Below are 17,362 nucleotides of genomic sequence, written 5' to 3'. Positions count from 1 at the left end.
ATCACCCAATATCAATTACGACAGATTTGCCTCTTTAAAGTAGGGAAAAATTTGATTTATGTTCTATTGTCCAATCCTTGGACAATACATACATCTTTCTAAAATAAGAAGTTCGTGTCATGTGCTATGTTCTTTTTTCTAAATAGAGTAGAATATTCTTATAATTTGTAAGATTCCGCATCTGTTCAGGGGTCAGGGAGTTGGAAAATGACACTTGAGGATATGTCAATTGTTTACAAAAGCATGAAATGGCTGTTATTTGCTTAAGCTTTTAACGGCTTTATTTGTGTATCTGATTTGGTTTAGCGGTTATCCAGACCCTTCGGTACACATAAACAGACACACATCCTGTTACTTTTATAAAAGGATAAATAATTATGTTACTTTGTTTTATTAAGCTTTAATTTTTGTTAATATGTTGATTAGGGTGGGTTGATTTTGGACTTTTTTTTCTGAGGCCAAAGCGGGGATCTGCACTCAATTTATATAGATATAATACACCTCTGGATGATTTAAAATTTATCCTAAGTCTTAAAACCGCTGACGACCAGACATTCAATTGTATAGCTATTTGTAAATGGGAGTCAAAAATTTATTGAATCAGAATTATGGCTTCATGGTGCTCCCTGGAAATGCCTTGAGGAGCTGAGTCAGGAACTTTTGTCCGTTTCAAAAAATCTCGTTCCTAGCCTGAGAAAATCTAAAAAAACCTCTACAAATTAGACAATTCTCAATAAACCTTAATTTTTTTTGGTTTTTTAGTGATTTCTAAGGATAGGAACGAGATATTTTGAAACGGACAAAAGTTCCTGATTCAGCTCCTCAAGGCCTTTCCAGGAAGCACCATGAAGCCATAGTTCTGATTCAAAAAATTTTTTGAATGTCGTCTTTGCATACTAATAAGTAATGAATTATATTTTTAAGTGGTCGTGTTCTAAAACTCAATTTTTTAAAATTCTTTTTCGGTCAGAAATGTTTTTAAGGTTAATTTTATCTGTTGCATATCCCCGCTTTGTCTAATTCCGATATGAACCCACCCTAATGTTGATCACTATTTTTTCTAAATAATCTTAGTTAGACTACAAAGATCAATATCAAATTTGTAATGGGGAACAATTTAAATAGGTGGTGCAAGAAAAAAGTCTTTTCTACATATTCGACATTAATTGTGGAATCAACGTTAACTTTTTAAATTGTTATCCAATTATATAATTTTTTTTATGTCGGAAGCTAAAAATCTCATACAATGATGTTGTACTTTTAAGAGAAGCCTTGGGTGGTTTTAGGCTAATTTATAAACCTCCCCAGCCTTACCCTAGAGGCTAGGGGCGCAGCAACTAATGTTTAATAAACATTACCCATTACTTTTCAATTTTGCAATGGTCTTTTTCGTTGTAACACCAAATTACCAAGCGAGAAACATTTGCAGACGTGACGAATCAAAATTACAAAGATAAATAGATGTCACTACACGGTAAAAAATATAATAATATTTACAAGAATTTAAAAAAAATTTAATAAATCTTACTATGAGCATTTAAAAATTATCCTGAAATATCGTTAAATATTATATTTATTGAACAATATAGGAAGTTTCATATATTGATATTGTTCTACAGTGCACTTTTACTTTGAGAGCAATATATTATTTTCATCATATATCTATATATGTATTTTTATTATATATTAAAACCTATGAAATTCTGTTATAAAGTATTTATTGCGAGGAAAAGTAATTTGAAATAAATTAGCTTATCGATCTTATCATTATTAATTCCCAATATCTAGATGCTCAGCTCCAACTTGAAAAAAGAGTAAGAATAATATGTAATTGTAAACCCACTTAAAGTCCTACTTACATCAAGATAATTCATAAGAGTATTGGATATTAGGAAAAAAGATAGGTAAATGGAAAAGAAATCTTCCATATTCATTTTGACAAGAGGGACGTGTAAACATTTGTTTTGTATATGCTATTTCTTTTTTTGCGTTTTGATTTGATAAAAAAAAGAAAAAATATTTTTTGGTACACCTCTTCCAATACTCAGGTCGAAGCTACAGTAGACAAAACATAAATACAATGATAAGAATTTAATCACCTACTTCTTTGTTTATTGCAATAATGTTTTTAAAAGCGAAGCTTTTCTATAATTAGGGTCGGTCCGTCCGTACGTCCGTCCGTACGTCCGTCCGAGATAGATAGCTTTTATTCGTTAATTTAGGCAGGTTAGAATTGTCCTATCGATTTCAAATTTTGCATGATGATTCCTGTAGTAGTTAGGTACGATTTAGAAAGCGTAGCAACTCTATAGTCATTACCAGAATGTCCGTACGTCCATTTTAAACATGTTGATTTTTCTACTTTTTTAACTACAAATTTTTATGTGATCAAGTTATCCGTTTGATCTGATTTTTTGTATATTGATTCTTGGGACAACGAAGAACAATAGTATAAGCAATGCAACTCTATAATCAAGTCCTAAAAATGTAAGTATGTCCAGAAACATTATCCTGTATCAAGCAGTTTTTGAACAAATTTACTTACAATTTTGCTTCGACTCTTTCGATTTATTCGTTAATTTAGGCAGGTTAGAATTGTCATATCGAATTCAAATTTTGCATGATGATTCCTGTAGTAGTTAACTACGATTTAGAAAGCGTAGCAACTCTATTATCATTACCAGAATGTCCCTACGTCCATTTTAAACATGTTGATTTTTCTACTTTTTTAACAACAAATTTTTATGTGATCTAATTATCCGTTTGATCTGATTTTTTGTATTTTGATTCATGGGACAACGAAGAACAATAGTATAAGCAAAGCAACTCTATAATCAAGTCCTAAAAATGTAAATATGTCCAGAAGCATTGTCCAGTATCAAGCAGTTTTTGAACAAATTTACTTACAATTTTGCTTTGACTCTTTCGATACTTTTATATTCTGATTATTCACTTCAGACACTATACAAGTATTAATGTCCGTTTGTCCTACCGTTTCAGTGCTTCGCTTTTATGGATGTTGTCATCCTTGTTTTTTTACATTATTTAACTTATATATTCCATTTCCTCTATGCCTGAATAGGAAAACAATTTATAGCATCTATAAATCATTACAATATCAGATAGATATATTTATCTATGTTTTCAAGGGATACTTTAAAGGACTTGGGCTTTGATAACCATAATAAAGTTTAGTGAGAAAGGTGCACGAAGCGCACCCGCATGTTTTGCCACGCATTGGGGGTGTGAGGTTTAGGAAGGTGAATTTACTCCATTAAACCTCCCATCTGCACGCCTCTGGTTTTAATGTTTCTACAATCTTCTAAAGCAAATTATCATCATTAGCAATTTTTCAAGATAGCCTTGTTGAAAGCATTTTTTTTCGAAATATAAATTTAATGGGTAATTAACTAATTATTATTAAGTAAAAGAGGTAACAGCTGACATACTATTATTTACATAGAGTGATCAACACAGTTTAATTAAACATGTTATTTTTATTTGATAAGTCCAATACACAGTGTTTCATGTTAAAAACAATCTTCAGTTGGTTATAAATAAAAAGACATGATGCTTCAATGAGCATAAGTTTTATACTGTTTATTAAAAACAAAAGATGATTTTTTTTCTCCAGTGGAGGTAAGGAATAAGTGAGGGGGGGGGGGTGATTTTGCATAATAAAAAAGGGAATGGTGGTGAGGTATTTAAATTTCAGCATTTAACTTAGGACAAAAATAATCGTGGCTTGCATGTTTTATATTTTTCGTAAAGTATAACATTACTTCTGCCTATAGTCCACATTAACCTTTTTATCAAAATTATATATTTTAGAGTGTCCCTTTTATGAATATGTAATATTATTGTATTATTTAGTCTATATAAACTTGTATTTATGTATAGTATCATATTTATATCAATTTATTACACTTGTGTTTTGTCTAGAATATAAATAAAATTTTTAATTTTCAGTTTTTCTACAACTTGTTGAAGATGAAAACGACTTATTACTTTGCTCATTGCCACTACTCTTTTTAAAAGGTTCTTTTTAAAAGCGAAGCTTTTCTATATTAGGGTCGGTCCATCCGTCCGTACGTCCGTCCATCCGAGATAGATAGCTTTTTTTCGTTAATTTAGGCAAGTTAGAATTGTCCAATCGATTTCAAACTTCGCATGGCCATTCCTGTAGTAGTTTGGTACGATTTAGAAAGCGTAGCAACTCTATTGTCATTACCAGAATGTCCGTACGTCCATTTTATACATGTTAATTTTTCTACTTTTTTAACAACAAATTTTTTATGTGATCTAATTATCTGTTTGATCTGATTTTTAGTATATAGATTCCTGGGACAACAAAGTACAATATTATAAGCGAAGTATGTCCATAAACATTATCCTGTATCAAGCAGTTTTTCAACAAATTTATTTACAATTTTGCTTCGACTCTTATACTTTTATATTCTGATTATTCAGTTCTGACACTATACAAGTGTTAATGTCCGTATGTCCTACCGTTTCAGTGCTTCGATTTTATGGATGTTGTCATCCTTGTTTATCTTAGCAGCATAGATGTCCAAGTGGTGGAATGAAAATCATGTAATACCAAAATAAAGTATTTTGTACTGGAAGGAATAAAAATGAAAAAAATACTAATTATCTCTTAAATAAACACCAAAAAACCTGAACATCATTCTAGGTAGATAAAACTGTAGATACTAGAAAAGTAACAGCTTGGCTGCAGATTGTTAAAAAGAAATGTCAGAACTCGTCAATGCTTCAAAATTATAGAATTAAGTAATATGTATATTGCCCTTGAACTTAATACTGCTGTAAATCACCCTTTAAGAAAATTGTAAAATGTAATCGCTTTATCAAGAAATAATGATAATTATGTTCTTCATTAGCGCAACAACAGTTTTAATAAATAATACAGTACAGAATAGAACAGTAAAATTAGAGATTCTTTGTAGTCTTGGTGATGATATCATCAATGCCGATACGATTTTTGAAATGTACCATTCCACTTTCAAGAGAGGCGAAACTGGAATGGTGGTTTACACTTTTAACATTGACATAATTGAAATCATACATATTATTTTTAAATTATGTTAATCGTAGGAATGTATAAAATAATATTTATAATTAAAAAAATTTATGTAAAATAAAAATAATAACCAAAATATACCATTACTATTATGTCGATTTAAATAAGGAAATCAATTTTTATGAATACGCTGATATGTAAACATAAATGTACCATTCCAGTTTCGCCTCTATTGAAAGTGGAATGGTATATTTCGAAAATTGTGTCGGCGTTGATGATATTATCACCAAAAGAGGGGAAAGTGGAATGGTAGTTTACTTTTTTAGAGGGTCAAAACCGTAATCATAGATTATATTTCTGCTTCTATAAAAATGGATTCAACTCCCCAACTGTTTAAGCTAACTATATTCAAATAGTTTCAATCCATAATAGATAAGCATGCACGCTTTTCCTCAACAGTTTAGCGGATTTAAAACCAACACGCATCAAGCGGTCAATGGATCTTATAAATATACACATTTGCTGAATCAAAACTGGTTTTACCTAAATTGTATCTGCTCCTTCTTCGTGTCTATAGTATTTCAAAGATTTTTAATAAAAATATGTGATTATTTGACTTTAAAATAACCTTTAATCAAAAATCATCTTATAGTTTAAAGCTTGTAAATATAATTTTGTCATATTTGTTGAGGCTTTAAAACAATATTTTTAACACTTCAACACTGCATATTTAGGATGTATAACAGTGGTTATTTTATGCATTATTAGTGATATAAAAAGTACTAATCCTAATTGATTAGATACTTAGCCGTTTATTACACAAAAGTCTATCTTTTCTGTTCTAAACCATTTTGAATTTTATATGGATAAACTTTTGATATAATAAAACAGTAAGTAGGTTAATATATGACACGAAAGGTTCATTTAAAAACATTACTTTAAAAGATATACTTGAATACACTTCATTTACTATTTTATTACTTAATAGTTACTAGGTAAAGTATATGCTTTTTAATTTTAATTGCATTAAAGTTGACAAAAATTTGATAATGATCATCTGATGTTTTGTATGTAAACAGTATGTATTTTATCTGTAGCTTAAGATTTCGATAGCTGATTTAGTTCTACACTCTAGGAAAGCTTCACGTACATAGGACCCAGGATGGGTTCAGGCTATTTGATTTTTAGATTCAAGTCTCTGGATGATTTTTATGCCTTACCCCTTAGAAAACAGACCAACTAGATGCTAGGGGCACAATCGCTTTTTTTATATAGAGATATATATAGTATATTTTAATTTAACTTCAAATTAATGTCTGGTGTATTAAAGATTATTTAGCAATTGAAACAATTTTTATTTAATTTTGAATCTTATTTAAGACATGGCAAAACCTTTTTCAAATGTGATCATAATCTACATAGGTCAAAGATTTTGGTCGTTGTGGATCTATAATTATAATTTAAAAAAAAAACAAGACTTTTTCTGATGCTTGATTTTAATAGTAAAGATTTTCTTTATTAAGGATTGGTCTGTCTGTCTATAACGGATAGCTCTTATCATTAATTTAGGCCTTTTAAAATTGTCCTATTGATTTCATACTTGGCATGGTTATTCCTTTAATAGTAAGGTACGATTTAGAAAGCATATCAATTCTACAATAAGTTTTAAACCTTTTTGTAATAAATACTACAACAAGGTACAACGTTATAAACGAGGCACATCTATAATAAAGTCCTAAAAATGTAGGAATGTCCTTAAACAGTATGTTGTATTTTGCAACAAATTTACTTAATAGTAAAACTATTTAATGTATAAGAACTATTCAGTTTTTAACTAATTAGACTATACTTATTAATAACTTTCCTTTAATATAATCAATTAAATGCCTAATTTCTTCAACAATCTATTGTTTATGTGTTTGATAACTTATACTATTGTGTCTTTCATACAAAATTCGAGTGTTTAATTGTTTATTGTTTCTATATAAACAAGGATGAAAACATCCATAAAACCAAGCTATGAAACCGTAGGACAAACGAATATTATTAATTGTAAAGTTTCAGAACTGAATAATCAGAATATAAATTTATTAAAGTTTAAACAAAATTATGAGTAAACTTTTTTTATAAACGGTTTAAATACAAGTTAAGTTTAAGGACATAATTACATTTTTAGGACTTGATAAAGAGATGCATCGCCTATAACATTGTACTTTGTTGTCCTAGGAATAAGTATCCCAAAATTCAGTTCAATCGGATAATTTTATCACATAAAAATATGTTGTTTTAATTTTTTTTAAATCAACAGTTTAAATTGGGCGTTCGGAAATTCTGGTAACGATTTTAGAGTAGCTACACTTTCTCTAAGTTGTACCTAAATACTACAGGAATAACCTTGCAAAGTTTGAAATCGATAGGAAAATTCTAAATTAACGGAAAAAGCTAACCGTTCCACTAAAAAAGCTAACATTTCCACCTTCAAATCTAACTTTTACTGACGGACAGACGGACGTACGGACGGAAAAGAAATTATAGAAAAGCTTCGCTTTTAATAACAGTAAATATGTTGTAAATCAATTCTGTCAGTATTTTTAAAAGCGAAGCTTTTCTATAATTAGGGTCGGTCCGTCCGTACGTCCTTCACAAACGGATAGCTTTTTTCGTTAATTTAGGCATGTTAGAGATGTCATATCGATTTCAAACTTTGCATGGTGATTCCTTTAGTAATTAGGTACGATTTAGAAAGTAAAGCAGTTTTCAACAAATTTACTTACAATTTTGCTTCGACTCTTATACATTTATATTCTGATTATTCAGTTCTGATACTATATAAGTGTTAATGTCCGTTTGTCCTACAGTTTCAGTGCTTCGCTTTTATGGATGTTGTCATAATTGTTTAGTTAAATGATATGTTGATTTTTCATTACTGTTTTTACTTTCTAAGTTTAAGATTTCAAGGTAATTTGAAGAAAAAAAGCATTAATTAAAACCAGAAGGTACTGCCGTCGACAATTTCATGAGTTATAATTAATCTACAAAAAAAAGTTTTTAAAACAACTACTGCTTTCATGTGTTAGAGGTAATATACATTTTACATCAAAGGCTATTTTAAAGTCAAATCATCACACATTTTTAGTCAAATTCTTAAAAATTCTATAATCCGGAAGAAGGAGCAGATACAATTTAGCTAAAACCAGTTTTGATTTTGCAAATATGTCTATTTATAGGATCCATTGACCGCTTGTTGCGTGTTGGTCATAAATCCGCTAAACTGTTGAGGAAAAGTGTGCATGACCATGACACATTGGCCAATATTTTTTGTATTCCTGTAGAAATCTTTGTTGATTTTTTTCTTCATAATACTCTTCTGTATCCGTGTGAAGAAGGAAATTTTTCTATGATTTCTCTGTTCCCAGTTGATAACAGATTTATTTCTAGCATTAGCGGGGTATTTGCAGCGTTAATGGACCGTCATATTTCAAGTGTAGTAGCGTAGTATCTCTATCATTCTTATTGTTGAAAGATCAGTTGATGTTTGTAGTTTTGGGTATAGTAGAAAACTATTTATAAAATTATCTTAGCATTTGAGTGTTTTGCAGCGTTACTTGGTCTTTATTTTTCAACCAAAGCATCTATATAACTTACATTATTTCTAGAGCATTCCGCTGATTTGTATCGTGTATATTCAGATATTTTATCATGGAAGCGTAGTAACTCTAGAACTGGTAAATTTTGTAATTCTGTCAAGCCAACTGAGTAATTGTCTATAAAAGCATGAAATTTATAATTACCGTACCAAAATTGCTACTTAAAAATTTTACTTAATAATTTGCTAAATTTCGTGACACTAGTAATCCATTTACAAACTTCCTACAGATTCATATTACACATTCCTTAATTTTTTCAGAGATTTAACTTATTTTTTAATGATTTTTTTGCTACTTATGAATGTAACCGTGAAACGTTCTTGTTCTGAACTAGGACCAATAAATTTTCTTTTCTATAAATTGGCAGGGCGTTACATTTATCTGAGTGAATACTCTGGTAAGAGAGGAAAACTATCAACAAAAATCTTTAAGCGACAATTATATTATTTGTCTAATAATTCTTTGCCACCCCCCTGATTTTGGGTAAAAATTTTTTTTGTGTAAAATATCAGCTCTATAACCTTGTAAAACCTAAATATCCTTTTCTGCATTTTTATGTACAAAATTTATGTGAAATTAAATTCTCAAATACACATAAATTACGTCTTTTACATATAGGAACAAATTCTATTATATCTTTTTAAATGCCAATGGAAGTTCCATAACCCATCCACCTCACCTTTTAATTTTTTGTGATTTTTATTTTAAAAAGCGAGGTCAAAAGTGCTGGAAGCACTGAATCAGCATACAATTTGACACCTTTTTGTATGCAATATAGCATATAAAATGTTCTAATAATGACATTTTTACTGTAGCGTTATATAAAAATCATAACAGCACTTATACTTTATAAGGTACCTATGTGGTATCCGCCTAGGTTAAATGACAGACACCAGAGTTCAAATGACTACGGCAGTGCGAACAGACGTGGACACATATATTATAGAGAAGCTACGCTTCTCTAGCAATCACTAAATAATAAACAGAGTCTATTCAGTTGTTTCTTTATTCAGGGTCTAAGGTTTACTAAAGTTGTACAACATAATATAATTACATATGGATTAGGAATAAAGATAGTTAAAGGTAAATCATACAAGTAAAACATAGATAGTTGCAATGGTTAGGTAGATGGCTATCCCTGTCCGGGGGAGGCAGGATAGCCCATGGAACAGCACAATAGGTAGATAAGCATAGAGGGGTTGTGTGGTAGGTCTGGGTACTAAAAGGGAAGGTTTGATGATTACTGTGACAACAACAGTCTGTGTGGGTGGTGATTCTATCGGGTGAAGGAAGGCTTAGATCCTTTATCCTCAGGGCTGAGGTGGTGCTGATAACTTGGTGGTTGAAGGGGAAGGTTCCGGTGCTTAAGAAGGGAGAGGGAGGGGTAACACCCCTCCCTCCACTTGCAGGACAACTGAGAGATGAAATCAATACCGTTATCTGACATATTTGCAGGTGGCTTTACAATTGTAGAATAACAGGATTTAGCTGGGTGCGTAGCATCACTATAATGTCTTGGTTTCTGCATGGCCCAGAGTTGCCGAATACCACAACTCTCCCCTCGGAAGGCTGGGAGGGGTTGTCTGCACCGCCAGACTTCCGACAGTGGTTGAGGCCTTCAGTTTGTTGTCCTTGTGGAATGGGTCCGCCAGGACACCAGCTGCTGAACGGTGGTAGACTCCAGCCCTCCCCAGGTCGAACGGAATCTGCTATATCTGCTGGAGTAGCTGGTCCTGTTGGATGTTCTGGCCGTTGGATGTGTACTTCTGAGGCCACCCTGGCAACCTCCAGGGGTGGCACAGCACATGAGGGGGCTTGGACCAACAGCCGCCTGGTATACACCTCTTCAGGTTTCTCTACTGGTCTGGTGGTCTCCATCTTGTTGGTCACCTTGCCGTTGGCAGGCTGGTTACTGGATGCAGGCGCAGCTTCTTCGCCCTCGGGGCTGGTCAGGTTCATTCGGCTTCCAGGGTCTCTGTCAACGCGGGCAGGTGGTGGTTGCCATACTGTAGGAACGTTGCCTCCCTCAGGCTCATCCTGGACATTGGCAGGGTGGTGCATGGCAGTCAGACCTGCAGGGTAGGGGAAGGTAACAGTCCATCCCCTGTGCCGGAGGCTGTCTTGGATCTGCAAGATTGGCTCCGCTCTAATTGGCTGGGGGACAGGCCAATCCACGGCCACTGCTGCTGGTGGACTGGAGGCACAAGGCTCCGGATTTCCTCCCCTAGCCTGAAGGTGTCCAGGCACATCGTCTCCATCTTGGGTAGACATAATTGTTGGGGATCCTCTACTTCTATGGTTAGGCTCGGCACTTGGTGCATCTAGTTGAGTTACTCCCCAGGCAGCGGCCAACGCTTCTTCAGTTTGGCTGGTAATGGCTGATATCCTGGTCCCTGGGGCAGATGCAGGGGGCGCAGGCAAGTTTGACCCAGCACAAACTTCCTGGTACACCAATGCAGTACAATTACCCTGGCTTGGTTGAGGGAGGTAGACAGCTGGACGCAGTTGAGGGTGAGGGACAGCTGGACTCTCCCTGCTGGCTGGGGGCTCTGGCTGACTGGGGGTGACGGGTGTCACCCCTTCCTCTGGGGCTGCGGGCTCGTTCCGGGGTCCAGGTCTCTCGGAGGAACGCGACGGTTGTCGCCCCAGGCACCAGCATGGGGGCGCTGGATAGCACCCCCCAGTCTTCACAGGGGTCCAGGTCTCTCGGTGGCGGCGACGGTTGTCGCCCCAGGCACCAGCGTGGGGCGCTGGATAGCACCCCCCAGTCTTCACAGGTGGCGGCGACGGTTGTCGCCCCAGACATCAGCTTGGTGGTGCAGGGAAGCACCTCTCGTTCTTCCCAGGTGGCGACGCCAGTTGGCATCCCATACATCGACTCAGACTCGCTGGCTAGCGCCTCTTGCCTCTCCCGCTCGGCGGCCGCCAGGGCCTCCCCGTACACCGTCCCGGTGGCGCTGGGTAGCGCCCCTCGGCTCTCGCTGGGGGTGACAGGGGTTACCTCCTCCTTCGGGGGACGCGGTCTGACGGGTACCATCATGTTGAGGCCGACCGGCAGAGGCCGCAGGACTTCTGGCTCCGCAATGTTGGTTGGCTGCACGAACTCCGGTCCCATGTGGTTGAGGCTGAAGTCCAGGCCAACCCGGTTGGGTTCAGCCGCTCCTCCCAGCACGTTGATCCTGGCCACTATGGTCCCAATCTGAGACACAGACTCCTGGGTAGCCGCGGCCCCAGCGGCGGCAGCTGGTTGGGGTGACGGCTGGGCATCTCCCTCCAGGTAGACCTGGGTGTCAGACTGGTTGTATGCAGGTTGTTGGGCTGCCTGGTGTTTCTTCATTGCCTGGTCCCAACCGGTTCTACACTTGGCGGCTGTGTGGCTGTTGAAGCAGCAGCGCTCCTTCGTCCAGCTGGGTCCCATCAGTCCGGCTTCCACAGGGTGTATCAACCTGCCAGGTCTCTCATCCTCCAGTTGGGGCACCAGCTGACAAACAGGGTCTCCCCTACTAGGGATCAGGCAGTGCTGGGCTGCTTGTGGTGGCTCCTTGGTTACATTCAGCCTCCTCCCCATACACACAGGTCCCTTCCATACAACAGCGGCTCTCCTCTCCTGGGTGGCGAGGCCAGCCTCGGCCTTAGCTTCTGCAGGTGCTTCTCCACATGAGGGATCCTGCCTCCAGGTACTCCAGGTAGTTGGTAGCAAAGGCCGTTGATGGTGCCAGTCGGAAGGTGGGCTATGATCTCTGGGGGGTATCTGTGGCCAGTGTGTGGACAGGTACCCACAGTTGAACCGGCAAGGCCCAGAAGATGCCATACTGAGGGTAGCCTGAACTGGGTTCTGGACTGCCAGCGGGCTGTTGGTAGCCACCTGAGTTAGGCCAGCTGGTATTGCATCCCTGCCAGGCTCTGTCAGCTGCTGGTGGGGAGCCCCTGCGGTGATTCTGGTTTTGGCAGGGGGTGGCCTTCTTATTGACTTCCCTAGCTGGAGCTCTGCATCCTGGTGGACCTCCATCTTCAGCAGCATGGGGGGACTTGGCTGGGTCATGTGCAGTGGTTCAACAGAGTAGAGGCATCTGGTCTTGGAGTGTGGGGGAACAGCCTCACTGCTGCTGGTCAACCCTGCTCCCTCCATGCTGGGTAAGGCCTTCCACTGCAGCAGGTCACCATTCTCCATCCTTAGGCCGGTCCCCAGTCGTTCCATGCCTGGGGGCTCCCAGGGAGGCTTGGGTGGCGGCTCCCCCACCCCCAGGTACGCGTCGGGCATCTGGGTGAAGAGCCTATTCCCCTGGGACAGCTCCCCATCCTCCAGGTTGGTGAGGCCAGCGCCAGGGAGGACCTTTCCACCCCAGACACAGGTGGTACTGGCCCTAGGGCTGGGCCCCTTGGGAGTCTCAGCTCTGGTGGTAGTGCCCATCTTGGGGCTGGCCACTAAGTCTCTGAAGCTTGTCACCTTCTCATTGGGCTCAGTCGCATCGTTCAACACTCCCGGGAGGACACATACAGGTTCAACAATCCCCAGTCCAGTATCTCCATTTCTCGTGCGTTGAGCACCAACTGTACAGGAGCTGTGCAGCGGACATTCAGTCACCCTTCCAGACAAGGGCATCTCAGGGACCAGGGGTCTGTGACCTGGCATGTGTTTTATATTCACTGTACTCAACACAGTAGGCCCAAGTAATAACAGAAGCAGCACCTTGTATGAAGAAGCAGAGAGTGGTGGTGTACAGATGTTGGTGGTTATGATCCAAATGAAGGCTTCTGTCCACCACAGTGCCAGCAGTATGCCTAGGCACACAGTTAATGCCCAATCAGGAATGTCTTCTATTGCCGCACGTCGGGCTAGGGGCTGACAATTTCTCATCTTGTAGATATAAGAGCAGAGTAGAGTAGCCGCGCCGCAAAGAGGCTTGAGCCGGCTCACCCCTATTATAGATACTATAGCTGTGTAATTAGGGTGGTAGTCCACGTAGCCGTAGGCTCTGTCCTCCTGGCTCAAGAGTTTCGGTGGCTGGAGTGTCCCCATGATAAGTAGCAGGGGGTTGGTCTGTTGGTGCCATCGTCTTGTTTAACTGTTGAGCCTGAGTTGCTCTCCTTTCCAGTATAGCTCTTAATTTCTGTGATAACCAGCGGATCTTAGCTTAGAGATAAAAGGGAATATGTTAGGTGTCCATAGATGTCTCTAGGAGCGTATCCGCTAGTAGATATATGGATATGTAGGCTATCTATATATGGCTACACTCCCATATATATATACGTGTATAGGAATATCCTCAGAGCTAGCTAGCTTTCCTCCTTGCTCCAAAAAATCACGCTTCCTCTGTATATAGTTCACAACTATGAGGGTCTATGGTCAAGGTACACACCACCACTGCCCAGTGTGGGGCATCAAGTCAGGCTATTTCCACAGGGTGGGCGTACTTTCATTAAGTTACCATATCAGTCTCCAGTGTTGTATGGTGAGGTTAATATTCACTTACTTGCAACCATGATACAAAAAAAAACAACACTATTTATCACTTGGTTGCTGCACAACTTAGTATTGAGTTGTTAACACTTAGGTATTTATATATACATATATTTTGTTCACTAGCCACTCAGCTTTGAAGTAGGGTTGGCAGAGCTAGGAAGATGTTGAGGGTCTGAGCTGGTCTAAGGAACTGGTTTAGTTTTCCTTATCACACTGTAGATAGGGAGGGAGGAGCTTGCAAGTTTTTTTTCTTCTAAAAAAATATCTCTGTTGTATGCTATAGAGTGGCCCCTCTCCTGTGTGTGTGTGTGTGTGTGAAATCCCCTTTTCTTGCAACGCGCCTACGCGCCGTCAGAGTGTGCACACAGGTAAAACGCACATCTATCCCTCAATCTGCTCTCTCATTTGTCCGCTTTATCTCTTTTTCCGTTGAATTTTTTGTTGCGTCCCAAGCTCTGCTGCGCGACCCGTAAATGGCGCTCTGTTCTCCCGGTCGCTATCTCCACACTGTGGACGGACTTATTCAAGTGTGGGTAGAAGGGGGAGCACGTGAGGGGACGGGGTAAAACCGTCCGTTCCCCCCTATGGGGAGGGGGGTGCTGTAGGTTTGAAGTAACTGGGTGGTGAGGTAATTGTGCCTTTTCCTTAATCCTGAGCCTATTGTTATGTCACCTCAATTGTATTTGCTTCAATTTATGGTGGGCCCCTCCCCTTCCGTTGGGATATGGGGTGCATTTGTCGTGCTGAAGGCTTGGGGGTCAGATTGTTTATCAATGCATTGTTATATTACATCTAGGTTCTATTTTTGGCTTTATCACAATACACAACAAATTTGTTTACCAAGCCTGTTCTATTTTTGGCTTTATCACAATACACAACAAATTTGTTTACCACACCTTGCCCATAAATCTATTGTTCAGCTTTCACACTAGGGTGGTAATCCCTAAAATTTGATATAATATCTGTTTTTCTAGATGGGTGGCTGCGCTGTAGCCTCTCAGGATACTTGGAGTTAACGTAGTTTTTCTTCTGCTTGGTACACTACACTCGTATTTTCGCTCACAGCTCGCAGCTATTTGGCTTGTTTCAGCCTGTCGGCGGCAGGGAATGTCCCATCCTGCAGCGCCGTGTATCCGAATCCGGCTGGTGGCGGCAGGGAATGTCCCTTCCTGCAGCCCTGCTGGTTCGGATCCTGCTATCTCTTGCAGTAATTGTTGGCCTATTTTCAGCCGTTTGCACTTATTTGGCCTGTTTCAGCCCGTCCGCAGGCCTGTTTCAGCCCTTGAGCGCTCAATCCTCCGTTAGATGTCGGCGCTTCTCGCAGTTCTCCGTCAAGTTTCGCTGCTCTCCGCAGTCTCTCGTCCGATTTCGCTACTCTCCGCAGCTCGGGTTCCGCCACACTTAGTGGTCTTTCGCTAGGTTTCGCTTCCACAACTGCCGGATACAGAGTTAGACCTTGCTATCCAGGGTGGGTAATTCAGGTTGCTTGTGTCAGTTTTGCCAGTTTCACTGCTGGGAGTACCTTAGCCTCAGCTGCGCGTCTGCTCTACACTTGTGGTTTGCCGTAATCTCACACAGCTGTCACCAAAAGTTGTGGTATCCGCCTAGGTTAAATGACAGACACCAGAGTTCAAATGACTACGGCAGTGCGAACAGACGTGGACACATATATTATAGAGAAGCTACGCTTCTCTAGCAATCACTAAATAATAAACAGAGTCTATTCAGTTGTTTCTTTATTCAGGGTCTAAGGTTTACTAAAGTTGTACAACATAATATAATTACATATGGATTAGGAATAAAGATAGTTAAAGGTAAATCATACAAGTAAAACATAGATAGTTGCAATGGTTAGGTAGATGGCTATCCCTGTCCGGGGGAGGCAGGATAGCCCATGGAACAGCACAATAGGTAGATAAGCATAGAGGGGTTGTGTGGTAGGTCTGGGTACTAAAAGGGAAGGTTTGATGATTACTGTGACAACAACAGTCTGTGTGGGTGGTGATTCTATCGGGTGAAGGAAGGCTTAGATCCTTTATCCTCAGGGCTGAGGTGGTGCTGATAACTTGGTGGTTGAAGGGGAAGGTTCCGGTGCTTAAGAAGGGAGAGGGAGGGGTAACACCCCTCCCTCCACTTGCAGGACAACTGAGAGATGAAATCAATACCGTTATCTGACATATTTGCAGGTGGCTTTACAATTGTAGAATAACAGGATTTAGCTGGGTGCATAGCATCACTATAATGTCTTGGTTTCTGCATGGCCCAGAGTTGGCGAATACCACACCTACTACACTCTACTTGGGTAGTAAAAATTAAAATTAAATGGTTAAGATTTAGTGTTTCCCATTTGTCGATTAAAGTTACTGTGACAAGATTCTACATATATACTAGAGACCATGTAGGCTAAACTTAGCTCAAAGTTAAATTTTACATAAAAAAGAACTTATTTATGAATGAAGTAACCATTGATATATAGGCCCAAACAATATCGTGCAGAAGATTTTGCCAGGGGAAGGGTTGGATAAACTTTCCCCTTCTGCACGCCTCTGGGCCCTCGAATATAAGCCAATTTATTTTTTCACTTTAAAAAAATTACAATTTCTTGTCGTTCAACAAAAAGTACCGTATTTTTATGTCTATGCAAACTCAATTTCTTCTGCGTAAACCTTGATTTGTCCGTGGGTATGCATAATTCTCAAATAATATATTCATTGCTTTCTGTACATTAACTTTTCTGGGCAGCATCGTTCTCAATTGAAAGCAAAACATTAGAAGCTAGGAATTTATCCAAATGATATTTATCTTGGTCTTAAGAAAATTTGCAAATAACATTCAAAGCTTTTTCATTATATTACCTAGCGTGGCAGGTGTTCTACCTAAATACATTTTCATGAATACCTTGTAGGGATGAAAAAAGAGTAAGGCATTTCTTTCTAATATCTTTATCTAGAGGGTTGTTGACAGCCTCCTCCCCCTCCCCTTATTACACACTGCTATAGTTAAGATATTAACTTTAATAACTTCATCTCTTGTTTGGATCTTAAACCAATGAAAATCATTTTGTGGTCTAATCAAGAAATATTACACATAAAAAGTGCCAAGAGTGGCGTGCACAAGGTTTTTATTTTTCCCGTCTGCACGACTCTCTCCTTTTAATTAATTTATTAAATAAGACAGGCAAAAACGCTGTTATAAAAATAAAAGATATTA

Source organism: Acartia tonsa, chromosome 1 (assembly GCF_053477335.1).
Source record: "Acartia tonsa isolate MP-2025a chromosome 1, ASM5347733v1, whole genome shotgun sequence".
NCBI lineage: Eukaryota > Metazoa > Arthropoda > Copepoda > Calanoida > Acartiidae > Acartia > Acartia tonsa.
Note: the sequence above shows the minus strand (reverse complement) of the source record.